The sequence below is a fragment of the Struthio camelus genome, chromosome Z (assembly GCF_040807025.1).
Source record: "Struthio camelus isolate bStrCam1 chromosome Z, bStrCam1.hap1, whole genome shotgun sequence".
Taxonomy (NCBI): Eukaryota; Metazoa; Chordata; class Aves; order Struthioniformes; family Struthionidae; genus Struthio; species Struthio camelus.
Window position 1 is genome coordinate 19,942,973 of NC_090982.1, and position 25,009 is coordinate 19,967,981.

At 38.5% G+C, this 25,009-nt stretch overlaps 1 protein-coding gene across 39 annotated transcripts in view; it reads right to left on the bottom strand.

Annotated features, from left to right (window-relative positions):
- Window positions 1–25,009, bottom strand: part of PTPRD (protein tyrosine phosphatase receptor type D) — a 1,218,182-nt gene that overhangs the window by 348,103 nt on the left and 845,070 nt on the right. Inside the window, exon 1 of one of the 39 annotated variants that reach the window (XM_068927744.1) lies at window positions 16,930–17,297. The exons of 37 other annotated variants lie outside the window; for them this stretch is intronic. The gene's annotated coding sequence lies outside the window, so the exon portion shown is untranslated. Of the gene's footprint in view, window positions 1–2,236; window positions 2,321–16,929; window positions 17,298–25,009 lie in introns of those variants that run through there. One more of the 39 variants, XM_068927741.1, reaches the window with a different exon arrangement.

Sequence of the window (25,009 nt, forward strand, 5' to 3'; positions counted from 1 at the left end):
CTGGCAAGCTACAGTGCTGCTATCAAAAAGTAGAAGAATGGAGGTACAAGAGAAGAAAAGGAACAAAAAGCATCCCTCATTACCTAATGGTGAGAGCAGTAGAGCCATCTTTAGCCTAGAGCTGAACAACCTAACCTTGTGAATCCAGATAAGGATGCAACTGAGAAGCACTTGAAGAAATGTCAATGTTTCATAAATTTCATTATTTAGAAAACTCAAAAAACCTCAAGGCATCAAAACTTATGGGTGTTTAGAAAGATCAAGATTTCACAGGATCAAAATCTAAAGCAAGCATTCTTTCAAATCAACAGATATCCCTATCTTGATTTGTGTGTCTGTGTGTGTGTTCCTATGTGTGTGTGCACATGTATGCACGCACGAGACCTCAGAACTAACCAGGAAAAAAAAAAGAAACTCATGTGTTTGTAGTAACCATAATGTTTTTTGCTTCCTAGGGAAAAATATTTATCAACTTAAAAATATAAATCTATGTGGCTCAATTCTACATTATTTGTATGAGTCAACTACAACTGCAATTGTAAACATTTCAATCCTATAGAGAAAGTTATACAGAAAAGACAATTTAAATATACTAATTTTGCAAAAATTGCTTTCTAAATAACAATGTTTTATAGAAGCCATATTCTATTTTTCCTTTAGTGCTTTTTCGACAGCCAGAAATAGATACAAGTTGTAATTTACTTGTATCCATTTCCTGCTTTACCAGTGTCCAGTAAAATCATTCAAATAGCATGACAGATAAAAGGCAATAATGAAAAGCATTTTCAGTCTTCAGAGAGCTATAATGTGTACTGAATACAAACAGCAGTTAGGGAGCAGTTAGGGAATAAAAATTAAAAAACAAACAAACACACACATACTTAACAAAGTCCTGCTGGTACCTTGTAAGACAACTCCTAAATATATTTCGATATCCAGCAATGAAAATGTTATGTAAAACGATGTGCATTGATCCAGTAATCCCCAAAGCTCCTAGACTGACTTTAATTTACCTGAACACAGAACTGCTTTGAGAAAAATCCTTCTAGACCCTGCCAAAACCGGACTGCAGGGAACAGCACATTTTTATAGTCATAAAAGCACAACAACAAAAAAGATGTCAAACACAAGGCCAATGGTAGCTGAAGCTATCATGTCTTTTACGCAAATAACAACTGACAGTGAAAATTACTGGTAAAACAGGCAATGCAGTACAAGGTGGAAAGCAAGTTGATCATCAGTGGCAATAAAAATGTTTTCAAGAATATCAGCCTGAATAGTTTAATGGCTAAAAAGGTGTATAGAATAGAAAATTAAACAATATATTTGCTTCTCATATATGTTTATTTTACTAGAAGAATGCTACTGATTAAGTTTATGGACAAGTTAGAAGACCATAGAGTATACTGGATGCTGTTATTACATGTTGCTTATCCTTATTTACATTATTGCTCTGTATTCTAATTCCCTCTCATATCAATGCAATACAAAACTGGGCCTTCAAGATTTTAATTCATATTCCTATTTCAATTTTACTTCTTAAACAAAAAATGAATGCCATTCACAATTAGCATTCCTGTTCAGTATCTGCTTCCACGCTTGTATCATGACCTTCTAATCATGTGTGTTTCAACTGTACGTACAAAAATGAAATCAAGAGGGTGTCTTCAGTTACACTAGTGGTAGAAAATATTGATATGGACTAGCTATAAATTTAAAAAAAAATCCCAATACATGAAAAAAATGAAATAAGCAAATAACAGATTCTATATGCAATAAGATTGTCTGGCCTATAAAATAAGGCAAAAATATTACTGTGAAGACATTTTTATTCCCATAGAGCAACAGAAATCTCAGACTCAATGTTAAAATTTCAAGCAAGCCTCTAAAACCTCTATCTTCATATAACTTGCAAGATTCATATCACTTTATCTGTGATTAATTTTTTTTTAACCACCTTTACAGGAAATTATCTGCTCGCTTTGTTTTAGACTATGTTCATTCCTCTACTGATAAATTCCTGTGCACTGAATTTTACAGACCTATGCAACAGATGGAAGAATGCCTTGAAGTAAATGGGCACACAGGAGATTGGAAGACTTTACCTCCAAGTAAACTATGTCATTACGTCAAATTCTCCTGTAAAAGCAAAGCAAACCTATGCTATATTTGTGTCATTCCATCTCACCAAAACCAGCTGTTAAAATCATAGATTCAAAATTACTCTTAAAATTACCTAAAAAATTTCCAACCCTTACTCTTACATCTTTTCCCAAGAGCAGATATGACTTCCAAAGTTTTTTGGTCTTCAGTATATCTGCCTAAAAAAAAATGTACAAAAGCCACTCAGTTTAAAAAAAAATGGAAAACACAGAAGAGCATCATCATAAGAAGAATAAAAGCTTTTTGAGGAATAAAGCTGGAATCTTTGTGGGAAAGAAATTAACTAAAGTGAAAGAACTAAGGAATAAAAGCCCTTTAAAAAAACTTAAAAAGAGTATGGCATTGATATAGAATAACAACAGACACAAAACCATAGAAAATAAGTTACTTAAAGATCATAATATAAACATCAATTAATTTCCATGTTTCATTTCACAGATTTACGTCAAAAATCAGCCTGGCCCACTTTTTTCAATGTCTGCAAAGTGATTTCTGAAGGGCAAACAGAAGTTGTAGAAATATTTTATTTGAATAATTTACCCATTTCCAGTTTAACATATCAGCAGATAATTTTGAATACCTACAAGGCACAACTGAAGAATTTGGAACACCTAAAAAACTGTAACACAACATAAAACAGTATAGGACCTATAAAATAAATTGATTTATCTTGTAATATATAACTGATTTCTGCTGCTTCCCCAGTTATTACATTAGGAACCTATTTTTTTATGTAACACCCTCTATACAGCACGTATATTTTCTGTCCTGCAATTCTTCCACAAGAAAAATTCCTACTAGTAAAGAGATTATTGTCTTTTAGATTCCCCTTATTAGTCTTTAAGAACCTCACCTTTAACAACCTAGTCTTGTATTTTGTTTTACTCATCTCAAAAATGGATACGAGAATGAAATGCGAGACAAAAAGCTGATCAGAACAGCCTTGAAAGAATTTTTGTTTAGCCTACATCTTTCCTCTGAATCTTTCACAGATTCTGAACTGATGTTTGGACAGAAACTGAAACAGATATTCACTGAAATATTAGCCAGTGTGAGTCAAAGAGAAGAATTTCTTTGCTTTACTGGGACTAGCATTTCAGCCACGCCTTTTGTTTACCTTACAGTTAGAAACTCATTCTGACACCTATAATACTGCTGCTGTTTCACGTAAGTTTAAAAGAAAGTGTGTTTGTGAATTTAAAGGATTATACTCATAGAACAGATTCTATCTTGTTATAGTTCTTTTATGTATTTTTATTTTTCCTGCAGTCAGACAAAAGCGTTCTATGAAGCACACAAATGGAAATACAACCTGTGTCTATTTCGCACTTCAGTACTTCGGAGATTCTTGTGTCTGCTTGCTTTAGATACAAACTGAAAAGAAAAGCAAATAATAGCATACAGTAGTGGTAATACGTTTCTTCCATTCTTTCTACAAACCAAGTAAAGTAGTAAACTATTCCATTTCTTAAGTCAGCTGTGTGATAATACTGATTTGCATATCCTGGATGAAAGAGAAGAATAAAGAGTAAAGCAGAAATTAGGGTTTTTTTACTTCTTTCCTCTCCACACAGTTAAAGTGTCCAAATCCAAAAATCACTTAAACACTCGCTTATTTCCCACATGCAACCCCATGGATTTCAGTGATGATACCCCAGTGGTAGAGCTATCTGTATACTTATAGGTAAGCACAAGCCTAAATTCTCTGCTGAACTCAATGTTAAAATGAAGCATTTTTACTTACCTTTTCTGTCCTTGCCTATGTTTTCATATATATATTTTACTATATGCTTTTACTATATGCAATTACAACACACAGAACCAGCTCCTGATAACTTGATGTATGATTGGACTCATTCAGCGCTAAGGATGTATTTGCATGAATAAAATTAACCATACACAGCGCACAGTTCTTATTACCAAGGAGTAAGGACTTTCCTTCTATCATGAAGCTCATTTAGAAAGTCCTTCATTAAGCAACAACAAAAAATTATTTTTCTAATACTCACAAAAGCCATTTAACACTCCCTTCTGATTCTGTGTGTTTAACATTAGGAGCAGCCATGAAGGTTCAGTTTTTTTTAAGTCATTGCATGCAATCTGGTTACATGATACTTAGCATCCATAGCTATTTTTAGTTCTACATCTATAGAAAACTTTGTAAAAATTTACCACTAAATCTGCAGATAATTAGTGAAGGCTAACAAGCAGGTAAAAAGTGAAAATTATATTATTTTACAATCAGATCTTCTTGTCTATATCATTCATATTGTCATGACACACTAACACTAAATTCTAGAATGAAAAGGCCAGAACATTCCCACAAGGTAACCTCATGGATAGTGCAGCAAACAGTAAGTGACTTTTCACAAGGAACAGCTGGACTAGTTTTCCAGATTTTTTTTTGCAGATCGCCATGCAGATCTCTGTAATCTCTCTGTCTAGGCAGTGAATTGAGATGCACAAGTATACAACTTCTTCATGCCTTTGAATCATCCTAAAAAAGTTGATCTAAACCTACTTTTAGTAGGTAGTACTAGCAGTTCAAGTACTAACTAGTAATGCAAAAGAATGTAATTTGTATACCCTGCGTCACGTCATGTAGCTAGAAACCCAGTAACAGACTACAAAGCCATCTATGAAAAAAAGAATATGCCTGACTAAATATTAATTTTACCTGACATTTAAGATTTTACCTATCTGAGAACATGAACTGATTTCTGACTGTCATTTCAGCAGCTGAACATCAGCCCACTCCACTGATGTTCAGTCCATTATCAGTTATTTGATTAGCGATTGCTAACCACATGTTAAGGCCCTCCACAGCTTCAACTGTGAAAAGCAGGTATGCTTTACCATTAGTAAAACAGCCAGGAAATCTACAGTTTAAATAAATTTACAAGGAAGCCACAAGACTTCTGAAGAATAAACCTTACCCTTACTTTGGGTTACAAAGTATCAGAAAATTGCATTATTGTTTTTGCAATCAAAATTTGAAAGATAACTGCAGAACTGAAAGATATCTTCACAGTACTCCAAAGGAAATCTAGATTTCCTAAAAAGTGCTCTAGTTTCTGGAAGGGAACCTTGTAAGGAAAAGAATACTTCAGGTGGAACTCCTGTCCATTTCCCAATTTACACATAGTGAAGAAAATTTTTTAAAAAATGAAAATAAAAGCAAGAAACAGCATTATAGTAAAATATAGGTGAAAATTACAGAGGTAAAAAAATCTGAGCATATTTGTCCTCTTAGCTATTTTGAAGGCAGAAAGGGAAAACAGTTTATGAGGAAATAAAGAATTGATAAATCAAAATATTAATCCACCAAATATATGAGCTGCTAGCAAACAGAATGCAGGGAAAATATTGATATATTTCAGTATACATTGTGAAGCAAAAAGGTAGATCTGAGTGATAAGTATTTCTTATTTTTTGTAAGAATAGTGCTCTGAAAACATTTAAGTATTGAAAGCAATAACAAATAGTCAAAAAGCCTAATTCTGAAAGAAACTTTAGACTTTGCATAGATTCAGACAAGCTAAATAACTTCAATCTTGTCTTTAAATCATTAGGAAAGGCCAAGTAAATTTACAATCAACATCTACGTCAAGGATTCGTGGCTATTTGCACTCTTAGCAAAACAAATTTTCAACTTCTATAACTTCATTCCCAAAAGGGAAACAATACTCCTCTAGCTCCCCTCAGCAGTTATCAGTTTCAATTCGTTGTTAGAATACAGCCAGAAGACCATATGTGAACTATTAATTCCGTGCAGTTCCAATCAACACCAGAAACATAGTGGTATTACTATACCTCCAACCAGGGCAGCTGCCTGTCCTACACTAACAGAGAGAAAACTTACAAATACAAAAACCGGGAGAAATCCTGTTTATGCATATACGCAGAAGCAAAAGTTATTGTTAACCACTAATAACATCTCGGAAACTCGGCAGATGGAATAACAAGCACATTAGTATAAAAGTACAGTAAGAATCTGCCTCAAAATTCTGAAACAGATTAAATACAGAGAAGTAATACAGAATATTAAGAGGCATACAGTAAGCACGATAATGTCTGCCAAAAGGAGTCCATTAATTAAATTTAATGTTTCAGCAAATAAGTGCAATAGTTTTGTATTCTCTCAAAAAGTACATAGTCCTGATTCTGGCTGGAAAATGTGTTATTTAAGATAGCTGAAAAACTTGGGAACCCATACTCCAGAATTTGCAACTCTTTTATAAGGTAGGCCATCTATGAGAAGAAAAGAATCACAATCATGTCTCAATATATCTCACTCCCTCTGACAGAGGGAGGAGTTTAAGAAAGTGGATTCATCTGAATAATACAAAGACTTAAATGGAAGGCAGTAGTATCTGGACAGAAGTGAGCCTAAATGTAAAGGTAAATTTACATTTGTTCTCTCTGCATCTACAGACACGAACACCAAAATGGCACCAGGTAGATACATTTTTGCATTGTTTCTCTTATGAAGATCTCCAGGCACAATGTGCTAGGAGAAACTGTTACGTCCAGCAGGTCTGTTTCTCTTACTGTTTTCCTTCTTGTAATGCGGAGAGCGTCCTGATATGCAAAATGGAAAACAGTTCAGGAAAGCAAAGATTTCACAGAGAACCCAAAGACAATGCTGTATTTTATCCAAGATATAAGATAGAATATATAAATCTTTGAAATAACAGGGAGGCCCAGAGTTATTCAGCTACCTCAACAAAGGCAGCAAGTGTACAAAGCCTGTATGGTGTCTGAAGTAGCCTAATAAACAGAAAAGAATTGAAAGACTATTTGGCTTGAAAGATTGCACTGAAAGACTACTTCTTAGGTATCTGTACTGTGAAGGAAGGCAGAGATCCATGCAAAAAGCACAAGCACACAACACTTTACTAGTAAAGATTTAAGAAGTGAGGGTGCAAGAAGCCTCTGAGATCCTAATGAAGATAGCTTTCAGAGGGGATTTCTAGAATATAACAAACAGGGCATCCAGTATTCATAATTTAACTTATACTGAAATAAGAGCAGTCTAGGGAGCCATATGCAGAGTTCCTGTGAGTTAAAAACATTAGATATGATCTAACAATGAGCAGCGAAAACTGCTGCAGAGTCACCTTTGAAGGACACCAAAAGACTCTTTCAAGATAGTGATTTACAGTATGGAAGAGTTGGGATGTAGTAACCATCAGTATTTCTTCAGCAACATACAAAGGTAGCAAGTCATCAAATGTTTCTCCTTGATTTATGAACTTCCTTTTTTTTTTTTTTTTTTACAAAAGAAAGATCACCGGCTGAAACATTCCTATCAGTGCAAAACCACAATCGACAACAATTTGGAGGAAGAAGGGGAGGGGAAGAGATAACACCAGACAATAGCCAAATCGATGCTGAGCCTGTGGCCGTTTTGTTTTAGCGTGAAAGTTCTGAGGACATAAAATTCTGCTCTGTATTCTTCCAAGTAGGTGCATTTAGGTTTCCTCTTGCCTCAAACATTCTCAGAGCTCACATTAAAATATGAAAAAGATACTAACATCATGATCTGGGTAATGGAGACCACAGGTCCACTGCTGAAAATAGCTCCACTTTTTTGACTGGCATCTACAATATGCATTTAACTCAGATAGGTACAAATTTTGCATCACAATGACAAGCTTCTCACCTGCTTAGAACAACGACCATGAGAATATGAAAATGCAGCATGCTTACTAGTAATACAACTTAAGATTATTTATTAAGCACGTATACCTACCAAAGCATTAACTGTTCCATAAACATTTTTAGCATCTCAGTCACTTATCATAGTGCAATGATCCCATCACACCCATCCTTTCCACGTAACTCACAATTGCTTCAAATTTATTTAAAATAAAATCTCTCTCTAACCTGGACTACTGCAGAAACCTGCAAAAATGAAACAATACAGCTTTAAGATCATTGCACCTTTCCCAGGTTGCGAGGTTATGTAGTCCCCACTAAAAAGTAGGAAAACAGGCTGAGATTATAAACTAAAATTGCCAGAGATAGAGAAATTTTCATCCCTAAGAAGTCCAATCCATTTTCATGATACCTTTGGAATAAGATTACCCTTGTATGCTAGATTAATAAATCAATCCTGTGAATAAATCAATCAGGGATATAGTCCTAGCAAGTGTCCTTTTAGGGATTACATCGCCTATAAAGGCACATATCTGTTCCACCAAACACAATCCAAAAGGCTGGAGAATGAACATTTCCTTTTTACATTTATCAAATCCTTATTCCATTTAGCCTAAAATTTTCTACCAATTCCTAAACTAACTGAAATACTACTATGCAAAAGTTTTAACATTCTATGTTTTCCAGAATCACTGTAAACATACATAATTAAGCCCAAGGAACGTCAGGATTCCTGCAGAGGTAACTGCCTGCTACCTCCACACCTGTTTAGGAGGTACAATGATTATTTCTGCCCCTGACATATTTCAAATCTCCATCCAGTCAGTACTCTGAAAACTTCACATGAGCACTTAATGCAGCTTTTGAGAATGTTAAATGGGAAGTAAGTGTTAATTTTACAGATTTGATATAGCGACAAGAAAAATGTACACTGAATATCCACTTCTCTTTAGTAGAAGAACTGTACTTGCATCACGAATACCAAATAGGATGAATATTTCTTTAAACTCATGTTGTACTTTCACTTGCCATGTATGATAGAAAAATTCCAGGCTTCTCACGTCAAGTAAAACAGTTTTCCAAACCATCAAACAAGGTTAGCAACATGATTTGGCTTTTTGGAAAATTTTGTTAATCAAAAATAGATCACTGATGCACTTAATGATAACTTGAGAAATTCCATTCTTCACAAAATAGGTTAAAAAATGAAAAACCTAATCAGAGAATGCATCTGTTATTTATAGTAAAATGAATGGGTAAACAGTGAATATTTATTATCTAACCAATGACAGTTTTCCAAATAAAGATGATGGCATGCTGCCAATAAGTAGAATACATAGGCATTTGGCAAAATTCCATTTCCTTGATGCATAGCTGTTATAAAGTAATTCCTGCTGGATACGTATTTCTCTTCATGAAAATGCTTCTGGCTGCCTACCTTATGAGACACTATAAAACGATTCATCAGATGTTTTATTAAGCCTTCTTCTCTCCATTTGAATTTAACCACTGCTAAGATTACCTGAAGTAAAAACTGCTGTCATTTAAGCAAAGACATAAATGCACTAAGGGCCTGACCAAAACAATACTGCTGTCAAAGGAAATCTTTTTCACCAACCACTGAGTGTTGGGTCTATTAGGACAGCTCTTGCAATGCTTGATCAGAAACTCCACCTATACCACTAAGGTACCAACTCAAAAAGGGTTTGCAGGCTTGACTATATGACTGTTTTGTTGTGCACTGGTCTTTACCCACATTCATTTTTTTAAAAGGCAATCATATCCCTGTAGCTTAGGAACAAACTTAAATAGATCAGGGAAGGTATACATTTCACAGCTAAAACTGAAAGTCTGATCTTAACTAATGCTTCTGAAAGCACAGGTCAGAGCTATTCAAACTATTTGTCTTCACCTGCAATACATGTGATATCCACACTGAACAAGCTAAGGCTAAATGCCACGTCTACCCTTTCGTCACTGATGAATACCAACTCCTCGTTGGTTATATTTGCAGAAAATCATTAACATTTGTTTTGGGGGGGGGGGGAGGGGGGCCAGGAAAACAACTATTTGTAAATGAAAAATGAGAGTATGTTTATGCTGGATAAGCTGTTAAAAATTGTACAAGCACACTTAAATAATGGAACTAACAATTCTACAGTGTAAATGTACCTATAGTATTCCCAAATTTGCTAATGTACCTGAAAATAGAATGTAAGAAGATCTAAATAAAGTCACAGTATTGCATTTATTTTTATAGCTATTTCAGTAAGTTTCTCTGTAACAAAAGACAGAATTCTTCTGACCAAAATTGTCCTCATTATCTGCAAATAGACTCACTCTTTCTCACTCAAACGAACAGTTTTCTGAACTATACTGCAATATTAGCTCAGCACTAAATGTATCTAATTTTTTCATGAGAAATGCTACTGGTTAAGTTGGCATAGAGACAGAAGGTTGTAAATTCCTATCCTCCATCAGTGCCGTTGACCTCAGAGCAAACCCCACAACTGGCTACAGGCATTCAACATCCATCATTGCTCCTGAAACCTAATCTTTCAGGGAAGGACAGCTGCACTAGGCAGCAGTTAAGCAGCTTTCTAAGGTACACTATCATCCCAAACATAAATAAATAAATAAATAAATAAATAAAGCTTCCTGTCTCACTTTCTGGTCAGTGTTTCAGAAGAGTCTCCTTGCATGTGTTTCCCACCAAATTAATAACTTTTAACTACACACAGGCAGATAAAATTCTAATCTAGTGACCAGAAATGATTTTTAATGTGCTTCTTAATTCAAAATTTATCTGTTTGCTTATTAATTAAAAATAGTTGAATTTGTGCAGGTATTAATATACAGTATACCTGTAAAGAGGATTGATTAAAAAAAAATAGTTTAAGAGGTAAGGAAGTGATATACGTGATGTTCAGAGCGCTGAAAACCTAGGAAGGAAATATCATGTCCTTGAATTAAACGTGCCTTTTACAAAAAAAAGGCTTCTCCACCTGATAGCAATTTCCAGAGGGGGAGAGATCTTTTTCCTCTAAAAGAATTTTTAAAAGAGAAAAAAAACAGTGATTCACAGAAGTTTAATTAGGCAGGTGAACAGAGCTGAAATAATCATGTCTCTCTCTCTCTATATATGCTAGCAACTATGACACCCATCTGCCTCCTAAATCCCTTCTCTTATAGCATAAAGCAAACAGAAGAAAGGTTTGGAGTATGGAATATGCCCACATATTTATGTGAACCTTATCTGAATTTTTCCAAAAAAAGAAGTAAAAAGCATTTTTACTTAACTTCAATAAATAATATGTGCTTCACTTCTACCGAAGCATTCACAAATGTCATTTCTTCATTCCAAACATTTAAACATTATGCCATAGAGTCCCATCCAAAAGAGAATAATGTTAAAAAATAGCAGAAATTGCCATCTCTTAATTCCTCATACATAAATTTCAGCTTTCTTTGCAAAGTTTTATAAAATAACATAACCTATGGACAGTTCAAAAAAAAAACACTTATTAATAATTTCTTAGTTCATCAGCATTCTAAAGCAAGAGGAATTACTGACTTCAAACTCAGTAAACAGCTATTTTCTAAAGGTCAGAAAGCCTATGACAATGTTACCAGAACGTCTGTGAATCTCCTCTCAGTGCGCCAAACAATTTAACAAAAAGCCAGATCACAAACTGAGGCTCTAGGTAAAACCAATGGATGAGCCAAGCTGAAGCACTGACATCAGAATGGGTTTGGGCAAACTTGCAAACGGAAAGTACACCTTTTTTACAAATTTAGGAGCTGTCACATTCATTTCAGTTAGATTGGCACTGATCATATCCACCATGAGAATCAGCTGATTTTGCAATTTAACAATCCAGATTTTGCACATCACTTACTGAACTCCGGCTTATATCTCTAATTCCCAGAGCATTAAAAACTGCAAATGAAAGAGCAACCCCATTGCTTACTTTATTCCACATACTGCATTTACACATTGTTTGTGGAAAAAGTATTCTTTATCTGACTACAGTGTGAGCAATTCGGCTGGCGCTAACCAGGACATCCGTTTTGATTGTCTGTGAAACAACAAATTAATTTGCATACCAGTGAAGCGATTCCAATAATTGGAAGTTTATTGGAAATCTCAAATAACTATTGTTAACCTTGAAGAAGCATATCACAGTATATTATGGCATACCCTCCAATATAATAAAACAAAGTGCCTAAACTTCTATCATATTCAGTTGGCTAGCAGGAAGCAAATTTCTGTATATTCCTAATATTTGAAAGAACACCTAGCATCCGTGGCAGATATCAGAAAGACACAGGTACAAACACAGAGTTGATTCCTGCAAAATTTCTACCTGTTTTGGAAGTCTACTGCAAAACCTATCACCATTTTTTCTCTTGTTACTATGCTACTAAGCCTATGAAGAAGAATGTCACGGCATGTAAGCACGAGACATTTAAACCTGCAGAGTCTTTTGATCTCAGGAATGTACAGACTGATACAGACGTATACCTACTATGATGTACTTAAAAATAAGCTGATAAACAAAACAGTCAGGGTGAATAGTTGTGTCTGCTAAAGAATTGAAAGACCCTGACCAAATAATAATCACTTTTTAAAAAGCAAGGCTTTCAGCACTTATATAATAATTTAATGAATTTAACTTAATTATTTACAAGCAAACCATGTTTACCATTTTTTGGCAATTTTCTCTGCCTTTTAGCAATTTCCCATATGAAGATATGAACAGACAATGTTTCAATAAATATTATCAATCACCAACCAAAAACCACCTGAGCTTATGAAACTGTAAGCTAAAATTGTGCAATAGCAGGCATATGGTTCTATGAATGCACAGCGGCTTAAACAACAAGTGAAGCTTGTTGCAATGGAATTTACAGGCAAAGCACACTTGAGTAATCTTTTTCTGTGTCATCAGATTTCTTCAGTAGAGAAGTTGTACAGGAGCTTTCAGTATAGTAGATCACCAGGAGACATAGCTCTTCCTCTTCACTCCTATTTGGTTAATCATTGATAAATCATATGAAGGAATATTTTTAAACACTGATTCTTGCTTCAGGCTGCCAAGCTGCCAGTGAACATTCATTAAGTAGCTTAATTTAAGGCCCTTTCCAAAGGAAACAAGGATTAAACAAGTAAAATAAACAATTCACAGAGTATGTGAAATTCAGAATTTTCATCAAAATATTTTATGTTGACCATTCTATGCCAAGTGCTTTTAAAAAGAATTACTTTGTAGGCTCCTGTTAAAATACCGACAGTATTATGTATCTCTTTGATGCTGAATTTAAACAGTCAATATCTGTACCTCTTTCTCAACTGCTTACAAAACAGAAGATTAAAAAAAAATTATGATGTTATACAACAGTGAAACATGATTTCTCACGGAGCTGTACTGTATTACTCCTTACGGTATCTGAAGCGCAGGTGAAGTGCCTAACCTGTGCATTTCTGACATACCTCCTTGATTTATTAACACTCAGTTAAACTTCATTTTGACCAGACATCTGTGATTTCAGAAGGCCTTTAAAGTGGATTTCATTATAGGCCATCATTATTTTACACAAGTGCACACACACATTTCATAAAATTATACTTGATCAATGTTTGCACAACTGTAGTCAGTTAGGAGACAAAAAGCCTCTCGCAGTAACTGGCCCACATCACGTGATATATAAAACTCTGCTTTTTAAAATATATCCCGTTAAAAAAATAACATACCATAGTGAAGATGCATTTCATTGTATGACCTTACAGGAATTTAGCTTTAAAATCCTTTGAAATCACAATTTTTGAAGAGCCTGGTAGAGAAAGTTCCTTTTGAAGGAAATCCAATATGCAAATATTTCAGCTGTGCTCTTTTACAAATTGTCTGCCTTGTCAGTTTGAAAAACTGAAAATCAACAATGGAACAGCGTAAGTATACTTGACCTTATTGCTTTATGTCTATCAAGAAGGCCACGGTTGGTCGATTTTAAATTTGTGAAACTGACACTCAAAAATGTATAGCGCATCTTCAGTCCAGGTCCCATAAATGCTGACTACACTGCAGCCTAAGCCCTGGAACCTCTACACTTCCAAACTTACATAACACAAAGCTAGCTTAAATACACCGTCAATCTCTGTCTGTTCCTGCTTTAGAGTAATCCTGTTTAGTTTATCTTTTAACCCTACGCTTGCATTGAACAGTACCATTACTAATCTAATAGAAGAAATGTATAGGCAACAAATCTGATTTTCTCAGCTTACAGAAAATATAAAGTGCAGAGAAAAACTCAAATCCAACTTTGCTGAAAATTTTCACCTCACAAGTCGACATCCTTTTCCAACCACCACAGCTGTTAGGAGAGCACGGAAGAACAGAGACCTATGCTGGACGCCATATAGGACAGGGGGAATGAATGAAGCAGGGTAAAAATCCCAAAGATAATATGCAAATTGTATGCTTCTCCCACACAACAGCAGCCTCATTGATCAGTAGTGAATAAATGAATGGCAACTGTGCTTTTGATGTTAGGCATCTGTGTAAAAAACGTCTTTCTGGTGAAGGAGTTAGCATATGCTAGGTACTGGTATTTGTTGTATGAGAGCAGTTTATACAGGCCCCTAGTGGCTTAGCACGCACAGCAGCAGATGAAGGGGGATCCCTACTCTTTAGCTTGTGTAGTTTTGGTTCCTGCATTATTCAAACACAGAAATGAGGGGCAACCTTAAAAAAAAAAGCTGAATCACTGACTAGATTTAAAATATTAACTATTTCGTTTTTTCATAGGACCCCAAATCTGTTTTTGCAAACCTTCTTGTAACATTAAACGCTGATTTACCATCTCCTATTTAGTTGACTGGCAATACTGGTATTTGAGTTATGCAACAGTCACAATAGAATGCTTTTGATTCATGTTATTCTGTAGCACTCATTTATAAAGTAATAAGACTGATGAGACTAAAAGCAGATTCTAAGTCATGACTCCTGAAATCCAGAAATATAAAGATACATTTTTCCTTTCCATGCACTACTTCTGACAGCTTGCCATAGCGCACACAAACCATAACGAATTTCTTAGTGCCTTCTTAGAGTAGAGGTGTTCTACTTAGGCAAAGCTCTCAGTGCTTAGCGTGGATACAGAAAAGCTATACATCATTTCTGTATTGAAAGAAATCTAAATATACTCTACCATATTTCCACAAGTGACAAAACCAGAACTGGAAAGCTACTCCTGTACAGTCTCTCATTAAATCTATCTTTTTTTCTATGTAAAAGCTACACCACTCAGTTCCTTGAAAATCCCATGCCAGTACATTTATAGCTCTTAGTAATTTTGACTGGGCAAAATTTGACAGCTGAATTTATATTAAACTCATCAGTTTGTCAATTTCACAAATAAAAAAAGAGGTAACAGCAAACCTCATGAGAGTGAATTTAAAGAAACTATCAAAAAAAAAGCCATCTAAAGTAGGATGCAGGTGCACATGACTGTATTTCAGGGAGGCGAGAATATTTTCTTTCTTCCTTTAGAGTTGCTCTGTTCAATACCAAGAAATGAAAGAGCTTTCTTTGCTCCCAACCCAGGAGAAAATGATGTCATTTACTATACTTCTATATCAAGAAGGAAAAGTATTAACTGCTATGTTATAAACTACTATCACACTCCAGAGAAATGAAAATATTGTATACATTCATTTATTCATCTCTGCATCAAAATTTACAACAAAAGTCCTGACATTATAGAAGTTGTTTGTGTCTGAGCAAAACATAGGTTGGAAGCAATTGTTGACAGGCTCAGAAGATAATCATAACTTCCTATATGAATTCTAAGCTTAAGAGGATATATAGGCTTAATAAAAAATACTCTTGCAAACAGGAAACTCCAAAGAAAATCAGTAACTACAGACTCACGTGAAATATTGCACTGTCTCAGGCAGACAGTGAAGGAAATACAAATATAAAACCTTAACTACTCTGTGTAAATAAAGTGACCCTTTTAGGAATGTCAGAAGTGAAAAAAAATGAATATGATAAGAATCGTAAAGAAACTGATATACCTCTATGGGGCAATAACTGTACAAAGGCCAGGCAAAAGACTAAAACACGTATGGCAACAGCCTCAAGAAGTAGCAAGGAGGAGCAGATATTCAAAAGCCGTTTACAAGGAAAAGTGATAATAGCTTAAGAAGGAAATAATGCAAGTCTGTAAGTAAGGGAGGAGATAAAAAACATGGAAAATGCAGAATTCAGGAAAATAAATGTTTTATTTTTAATACAGGGAGAGCCTGGTCAAAGGAGTGAAAACTGCCAGTTCACAGCACAAGACCTTACAGAGGAAGCTGGTAAGTTTGCTAAGCAAATCTGAGAGCCCCTTTATAGCTGTTCAGAAAACTGAGTTTTCAACCCCTCCGGCGCGCTTTCTTTCCAGCGGTTTGGAAAGAATAAACAAGTGAAATAAAAGCCCGGTCCGGGAAGAGGCGGGAGGGCGCCTCCGCTCCTCTGCCCGCCGGCCGGCGGAGGCGGGAGCTCCCGGCCCCCAACGGCCCCCAACGGCCCCCAACAACGGCCCCCAACGGCCCCGCGCCCCGCTCCCAACGGCGCGCGCTGACTGTGGTCCTCGCCGCTTCCCCGTCTCCCCACCAGCTCAAATAAGCAAAATCAACCCCATTAGTATTAATAATTCAGCCGTCGGGGCAAGCGGTCCCGCTTTACGATGCACAAATCACGTAACCTCTCCCCGCCCGGGTACCGTGGCAATCCAGTGGAAACGTCGACTCTGATCAATCACTTACCCTCATCCTGCCCCCATCCCCCGTCCGCACGCCACACAACTCTCCTAATTCTCTCTACGGGCCTCGCTGCACGACTGAAGCCCAGCGGAGAGGAGAGAGGGCTGGGGACTGCCGGGGGGTGGGGGTCCAGGGGGTGGGTGTGTGTTGGGGGGAAGGGGGAGACATGTGTGCAGGGCTGCACACCCGCACACCCTCCCGTCCCCGGCGCCCTCCTCACACGCACAAACGCCCCGAAAGAGCCGGCACGGGCGGAGCAGCGCAGGGGGGAAATGGGTCAGGAGCGGGGCAGTTACCTGGTCATGCTGGCTCCCCCGGTCCCAGCAGCAGCCGCCGCCGCCGCCCGCCCGCCCGCCACCGCCGCCGCTTCCCTCCGCCGCCGCCACCTCCTCCCGCTGCTCCCGCTCGTCTCCGGGGCGGCCAATTTAATCCGTGCCCCGCAGGAGCAGCAGCAGCCGCCACGAGCAGAGCCCCCGGCCGCTGCCGCCCGCTGTTGGTGCCTGCCTCTCACAGTCCGGCGGCGGGCAGTGGGAGAGAGTCAGCCAGAGTCCGAAAATCCAGCATCCAGAAGAGCCAGGTCCCCGCGCCTGCCCGCTGCTGCTTCCAGCGCCACCTCTGCTCCGCGCGGCTCTGTTTCGCTCTGCTCTTTTCTTCTTCTTCTCCTCCTGCTTGCTCCTTCCTGCGGCGGCGGCGGCGGCGGCGGCGGCTGCTGCTGCTGCTGCTCCCGCTCCCGGGCGCGCTCTCTGTTCCCGAGCTTCGGCTCTGCTTCCCCTCCCCTCCTCCTCCTCCTCCCCCTCCTCCTCCTCCTCCTCTTCTCCTCCTCCCTCTCTCCTTCCTCCTTCCCCCTTCGCTTTTTTTTCCTCCCTCTCTTTTTTTTTTCTTCCTTCGTCTCTTTTAGCAGATTCTTTGGATACAAATAGCAGCGAGGTCGCCTACCCAGGCTCCCCCCACTCTCCCGGCCTCCCCTCCCCAGAAAAAGTGCAGTGAAAACAAAAGCGAGGGAAAAAGGCGGGGGGGGGGGGGGGGAACCGAGCGGGGAAAACCCGGGACAGCCTGGGCCGGAGCAGCCCCTTCCCCCCCTCCCTCCGCCGGGGCAGACAGGGGCGAGGGGAGCGGGGAAGGTGACGCTGCCCTTCTCCTGGTGGTGGTGGTGGTGTGGGGGGGGAGCTTTTTTGTTTGTTTGTTTGTATTTTTTTAATCCTCTGTGTGGATCACAGGGTCCGTACGGCCCCAAGCGTTAGGAGAAGCTTGTCGCCGAGCTCTGTGTGTGTGAGAGAGAAAAATAAGAGTGAAGAAGCTACGGCGAGACGGAGCCTCCCCCCCCCCCCCCCCGCCTGGCCGGCTGGCTGACGGAGCGCGGGGCCCAGGCGGGCAGACGCACACCAGCACCGGGACACACTCGCACACACCTCCCCCCCCCCCCCCCCCCACACACACACGCACGTACACACGCACACCACACGCGCGCGCGCGCGCGGCACGGCGGTGGGGGGGGCGGGTGACGTCACTCCGCGGCCGGAGGGGAGCTGCCCCCCGCGGCTGCGCCCACGGGGCACACGGACACCGGGGGGGGGTCCCGCGCGGACCCAGGGGCGGCGGGTGGGGGGCGCCCCCGGGGTTCAGCGCACCGTTTGCCATGTGGCAGCGCCCTGCTCTTAAAGCCTTGCTCCCCTCGTCCCCCAAAGGGAAATACTTTCCGCTCTCCCTCCCCCCCCCGAAACTTCCCTGGACGAATAAATTTCAGAGTTTAGCTGTCCAGTTGCTTGTCCTGATGTGCACTCGGCTGGTTAAATCACTGGGGTTTCGGGACCTGTCGGTCTGACAAGGGTATTAGGAGGGGAGTTACGGGGGGAGGGAAGGGGTATGATCAGCTAGCATTTGTATACGCAATCACAGTTGCATATAGCAACTTTTTTTTTTTCTTCTGAAGAAAGAAAAGAAAAAATGTGGTGCCCATGGACACCACAAAGCTGTTGGGCACAGCCAGTGGAGGTCAGCGGCACAAGCACAAATCCCCACTTTTCCTGCCCAGTCTTGTCTAATCCCTGGCAAAGGTGAATGAATGTAAGTGAAAACAAGAGTGCTGAGATGACAAGCACTCTGGAAAACTTCACTGTTGGCTTCAACTCTCTTAGACACCTGGAGCGTATGTGCGCTCCATCCCCCAGTTCCTCCTCTGTGAAATGGAGTCATTAATTACACAGGTAAAGTGTTAGGATAAACACCGTAAAGAATGCTGGTCGGTCACTGTGCTGATGGGAGTCCATGAAGACAGATCCCACCAAAGTTACTTTACTCACTTCCACCTGTATAAAGTTACTGGCGAAGCTTTTGCCAGACTGGAACTCAAAACGTCCCCAACTTAGCGCTGTCTTGCCGCAACCGGACTTTTTAGTCAAACTGTATATCCTCTCATTCCGGTATCTGGCATGGTGGGCCATGGGGAAGTTCATTGCAGATCATAGCTACTTTTCTGTGGAGGAGAGGGATTTGGGCATTTTCTATCCTACAATATTTTACTTTCCGCTGGAAGGTAGGGCTGCCAACATGAAGGCTATTTCTGACAAAAGGGAAGATAAACTTTGTTCTCCCCAAGTCCTATAAATCGTTGTCTTCTTTTGACACACAGCCAGTTACACCATGAAAAACGATCCCCAAAATAACCTTACACTTAAAGAAACCCTGGTCCTTTCAGAAAGGTATCTTTCAAAATACCAAATGACTTGGTATAAAAATCACTTTGTGTAAGAGGTAAATATGTGAAGTGTATCATGAATGACTACTTTTTGTCTTTCACAAGAACTATACAATAAAGAACTGACTTTTAAACAACTGTGACTTCAAAGGGAAATAACAAAAATCGAAAGCTGGGCAAAATACAATTTTATCTTCATCGTAATAAATGCGGTTAAAGAAAACAAAAATTAAATCCTCACCTTTGCCCCCTTGACTCAAATGACTGCAAGGCTGTATTTGCTTTGAAATGGCAGTACTAAATAGGTATTTCAGGTTTTAATGTTATGTCCCAGCAGTTTTAATCAGTATGCTTAGCTGTTTTAGTGCTGTTCATGCTGTGATCCTTGCATGACATTGAAGAATTGAGCAATAAACCCATTCATTTTATATTTTTCATGTGGTATCACAACATGGATGTGAGTTTTGGGACTACATTTAGCTTTCCATTATCTTACAGTCATAACCAGGCTGTGTAGCCCTTCCCTCTGTTCATTCAGTCAGCATCACAATACACATCAGGAATAGATGTGTTTCCTTCTATAGTAGTACTAAAAACGGGTCTAGTAAATATTACTCATAAGATTTCCAGTTTGTGTAGCGATGCTAAAGGAAGAAGCAGAAGAAATAAACCTGAATATATGAAGCAACATGAAAAAAAAAAAAACCCTATACTCACCGTTGCTCTAATGTATATCAGCACTTGTTATCATCAGCATAAATTTTATACTAATGATAGTACTGTACACATATGCATACATTTATGTACCACTAAAGGTACTGTACCTCTAATGTTCCTTCTCAATTAGGAGGAGAAAGCAGATCAAGAAGCATAATTTATCTGTTACAAACTAGTAATTAAAGTGGATTTTTTTTTCAAAATGCATAAAAAATTCAAACACGACACTCTACACTAGTGTTCTATTTTTGCCAAGGCTGCAGCAGTACATTACTCTAAGACTAGTACAACACTGAATTGGAAAAACATTTACAAATTGTATTAACTTTGAAATGTTTCCTATAAAATGCTGAACAATCTCTAAGAGCTGTACCATGAGATACACAGTTTCTGCTGCCTTATAATTAGATTAGGTTTGGAAGATAAGAATCTCCTATTAATTTTGTTAAGGGGAAAAGAAAAAGAGCCTTTCCTTTTATGTCATTCAAAATTAAGTATCATATATTCCCTCTGAATCTACATAAAAACAGACATCTTTCTTTCATCATTCAAAGGGTTTATATTCTGTTCCTTCCACTCATGCAACTACTTGCATTGTCCCCGTAGAGGTTACATATCAGCAGTGCAAGTATGATGTAAGCCAAGGTTTAAAACTTTAAGAATGTAACAAAGAATGGAGAGAAACGGGTCAGTTTTCTGTCTGTCCTTCTGCATACCTACCTACAACCATACTCTCTCTGAGCGACTTCTGTAGCTTTTCAAGTACAGCCCAAAGGACTGGCTGTATTGTTTCATGTCTCAGTCTCATGAATTTCGTGTATTAAACAGTACTATATTAATAGTGCACAATATTATTTTCCCCTCAGCTGCTCTGCCTTGGACTGTTGCTTGTGTGCAGGATCAAAGGGCATCCCACTAAACTATTTAGCACAGTGGGACATGCTATTAACAACTGGAACCGGCGGATATTGGATTACTGCAGAGAAGAGCAAGAAGTGAGGCAGGGTGAGGAGGAACCAGAAAGGATATTCTCCAGTGGCCTCTCCTTTTTTCTTTTTTCTTTTTTTTTTTTTTTGTGTACAGTATGATAGCTCTATATTACAATTATTTATAATTAATATATGACAAGCTGTCAGCTAAAATCTAGAAGGTGATTTGTCACAAAACTCCATTAATGCATATATTAGGCATTGGCTTACTAAATGATTACGGGAAACATTCCAGAGTTACTTCACTGATATTTGGAAATTCTCATTTATAAGCCACAAGACACTGTGAACTCCCATTATTACAGATAATAAAATGCTACCGGACAAGTAAACGCATGTGTTATCTATATACAAATATTTATTCGGTTAACACCGTTTGAGTCCCTGTCTTTTAAATGCTGATTTAGTACCTCAGCAGACGTTCTCAGTTCTTATCTTTCTCTTGTAAACACTCATGATTCATATAAATCTTTCAAATGATGAAACTTAGGTAGTTAGAGACCACAGTATGGGGAAGAAATTGATTTTAAGTATAGTTTTGTTATGATCATTTTTGCCACATTCACTATTTTTTACCTCCTGTCTTAAGGAAATAAGGCTTCGTACCACTGCGTGATCTGTCTGGCATTTCAAAGAACTTTTGCATCTGCCTGCAAATTTTAAATGCATTTCAGACGCGGGCACAGGTCTCAAGTCCTACATGTCTCAACTCCTGTCCTACTTTCCTTCCATGCAAATCAGGGTTTGACAGAGAAGAGAGATCCACGTTGCCACCCTCTCTCCCCCCAAGAGCAAAGCAATTTAAAGCCAGTCTCCACCTGGCCAGAGGCAGTAGCCACGGGCCAGCCCGCACACTTGCCTTGGCTAGTTCGTAGCCCTGTGCCAGGCTCAGGAGCGAGGTGCAGGGTGTGCTATGCCCAGGCTGGCTCCTCAACAGGAGCAGCTAGGGAAGTGGAAAGGCTAGTGGACACAGGACGTAAATACAAAGGAAATTGGGCTTGGCTTTTTCCACTGCGCATGAACAAGCTGTTGTATTATCTCTTTGTGCTACTTTTTTAACTGAAAAGAGCAAGAGGCCTAGAAAACTAGTAATTAATCACACAGTGCATGAAAATCTGCAGGGACTTGGAGATGATGAAGCAGGATCAGCTTTATCAGAGTGCAGTAGAGTATGTGCCACAAACTGAAAATAAACAGCAGCATATGTACAGAAAGCTGTAAATAAGATTTGTAGACAGAGGAGATAGCTTTGTCTTCTAGAGTATCTGGTGTTTCTGAGATGTAGCGAGAACTCTGCTAACAGTTTGGAAAGCATATATTTGGAATGCAGACACAATCTAGTCGTGTGTTTTTCTTAAAAATTCATGAATATGTATATAATGCATATACACACACAGGTGCAGCAAGTCTATGTCAAGATTTGCTTTACATTTGAATAAAATACAATAGATGGTTGTTTTGTTTTTTTCTTACTGATTTCAAGACATAGTATCCACAGAAATAAGCACCCCTAAATTTGAATGCCAGCCGCAAGAATTAAGACTAGAGTATCATGAATAGTTTCTGGTATCAGAAGAGGGAGATGGGATTCAATAAAGGAAAAACAGTAGCCAACTGACAGCTTCCCTATTCACATCTTTTCAACTGATCAAATTGAAAGAGGTACCTTACAATTAATTAGTGTAAGATTATTTTATGGTTACACATATGCTCTATGAAAGCAAGGCACCAATTTACACCCGCAGATCAGAGATCACAGTCTCAGTATCACTTCCTGGTGCAAGTCCTGATGGTAAGTAACTGAATTCATGTATTTTAACATTCAGAAAGAAGAGGAAGATACTAACGCAGTAAGCAGTTCACACCACTGGAAGATCTTTATGTCTTTTATCTGAATACAGACTTCTCGTTCCTAAGAAATTACTGTTATTTAGTTTACATAGCCTGTTTTATGTAAAAGCCTGTTAAAGCACTTTGTAGAAAATAGAAGATCTCACAAACTAACAACAAGCTGGTGCAAGTCAGTCCTCAAAAATCTGAATACTGCCGCTGCTAAATTTTGAGGCAGTTCAGATCACAATGGGGTATACAGCAGTGCTGTGCCGACTCAGGGTTAGGTGTGGGGTAGAGGGAGGAGAAGAAGAAATCTTAGTTTATTTCCTGACCTTGATCTCTTTGTTTTTGAATACAGGAGCGTCGTGGAATTAAACCGCTCAGTCATCTGAGAGAGGGAGTGTTTTTCCATTCTTCTCAGGTGACCTGCTTTATTCTAATAAATCAAGAAACATAGGCAAGCACTGGAAGGAGCAGGATACGCTCAGCTTTTCCTAGGGAACGTGCTGCATTTTGGAATCTTGCAGGTCAGAACGGGAAAAAGGATAAGAAAAATATAAATGAAATATTTTCTCAGCATCCCTCTTCTTACAGCCAATATTTTAAAGTCAATATTGCCATGGGCCTAACAATATTTCAGCAACAATATTGCTAAATTTCTACAATACCGAAAGAAGGATTTTTTTTCCAAAATCAGATATTCTTTTTTCTTACAATACCAATTTAGTACTGACAATCAAATGCACAGTGGGCACTATCCTGCCCTATCTTGGTTTTGAGTCTGTCTCAGGATGGCCCAATGTAAACCTCTTCTGTTGAATCTGGATACTTTGTACAGACTCAGTTAAGCTCAGGTTTTCCCCAACATTACTCCCATTAACTTCAGAGAATTTGACTCCTAATTAAAAACATAACCACTGTAGGGCTAGGAAGAGTTTCAGCCCTACTTTAGTGGACAAGTGACCACACTGCGAAAATGGTGTCAGGTTTTATACTAATGTTCAAGCCAAGGACTCTGTAGGAAATTAGATTATTCTCTCATTTCTAAATGTGATTTCTCCAGAGATAGGTGTTAAGTTTATTGGAAGGTCAGTCTAGATAAAAAGAACATCTGAAGTCTTTAGTTTAGAGTACCATTAATCCCGCACTTTTCATGACCATTGTATTCACCTTATTTTCAATTTAAAATATAAAATGTCACCATGTCCATGAGTTTTGGTTTCTACAGCAGGGCCTGGGCAGACTGGTATAAGGAGAGTGCTGAATTTCACTTAAATATTAAAATCTGTATTTTACTTACCACGACACTATTTATGTTACTTTGCTCTTTTATCAGCGTACATTTCTTTCTAATATTAATCACTGAATGCAAGCCCACTGAACATTTACTTTATTACAGAATATAGTATATAAACTATGCACTATCACATCCTTTTAAGGAAGCCTGTATGTTTTGGTCAGAACAAGAGGTATTAAATCCGCATTTTCCAAACAGATCTGATCACCACACAACATCTCTGATCGTTTTCATTCCCAGCAATGCAATTAAAACAGAAATGAGGACCACGAGAATAATCTATATTTTAGCCAAAGAAGTTATTCATGAAAAAGGAATAGAAAGATTAAATCTATTGTATCGAATCCAGATTATTAGCAGAACTTGGGTGCCAAGTCCTTTGTGTTTCACTGCTGAAAAGCACTTTTCTACATTAAACTAGCTCTGTGAGGGAAATCACACGTTAGTCAGAGTTTTCCAATTGGAGCATTTATTTTTCAACAAGGGAAGCAACTTTTCAGAGTTCTGTTATAAAAAATGACAATCTATTTATTATAAACCTCAGCAGACAACTTCTTAGGGTGCAGATATTGTTCAGTGAGCTCCGGGTGATTTTTTTTATAGAGAACAGAGCTACAGCTCTGTCCGCATGAACGGGTGGAAATCAAATGTACAACCTAAGCACTTGTTGGTATTTTCTCAGTTGGTTTCTCCACTGAGATGGCAAAAATTATTTCTACTCTGGCACAAAGAATTCAACAGGAGCAAAAAATTTCAACCCCAACTTTTATGGAACAGTTGAAACATGATTCTTTTCAACCGCAAATAGGTTCTGCATGCCAGATGCGATTGGGTTGAAAAAAAAA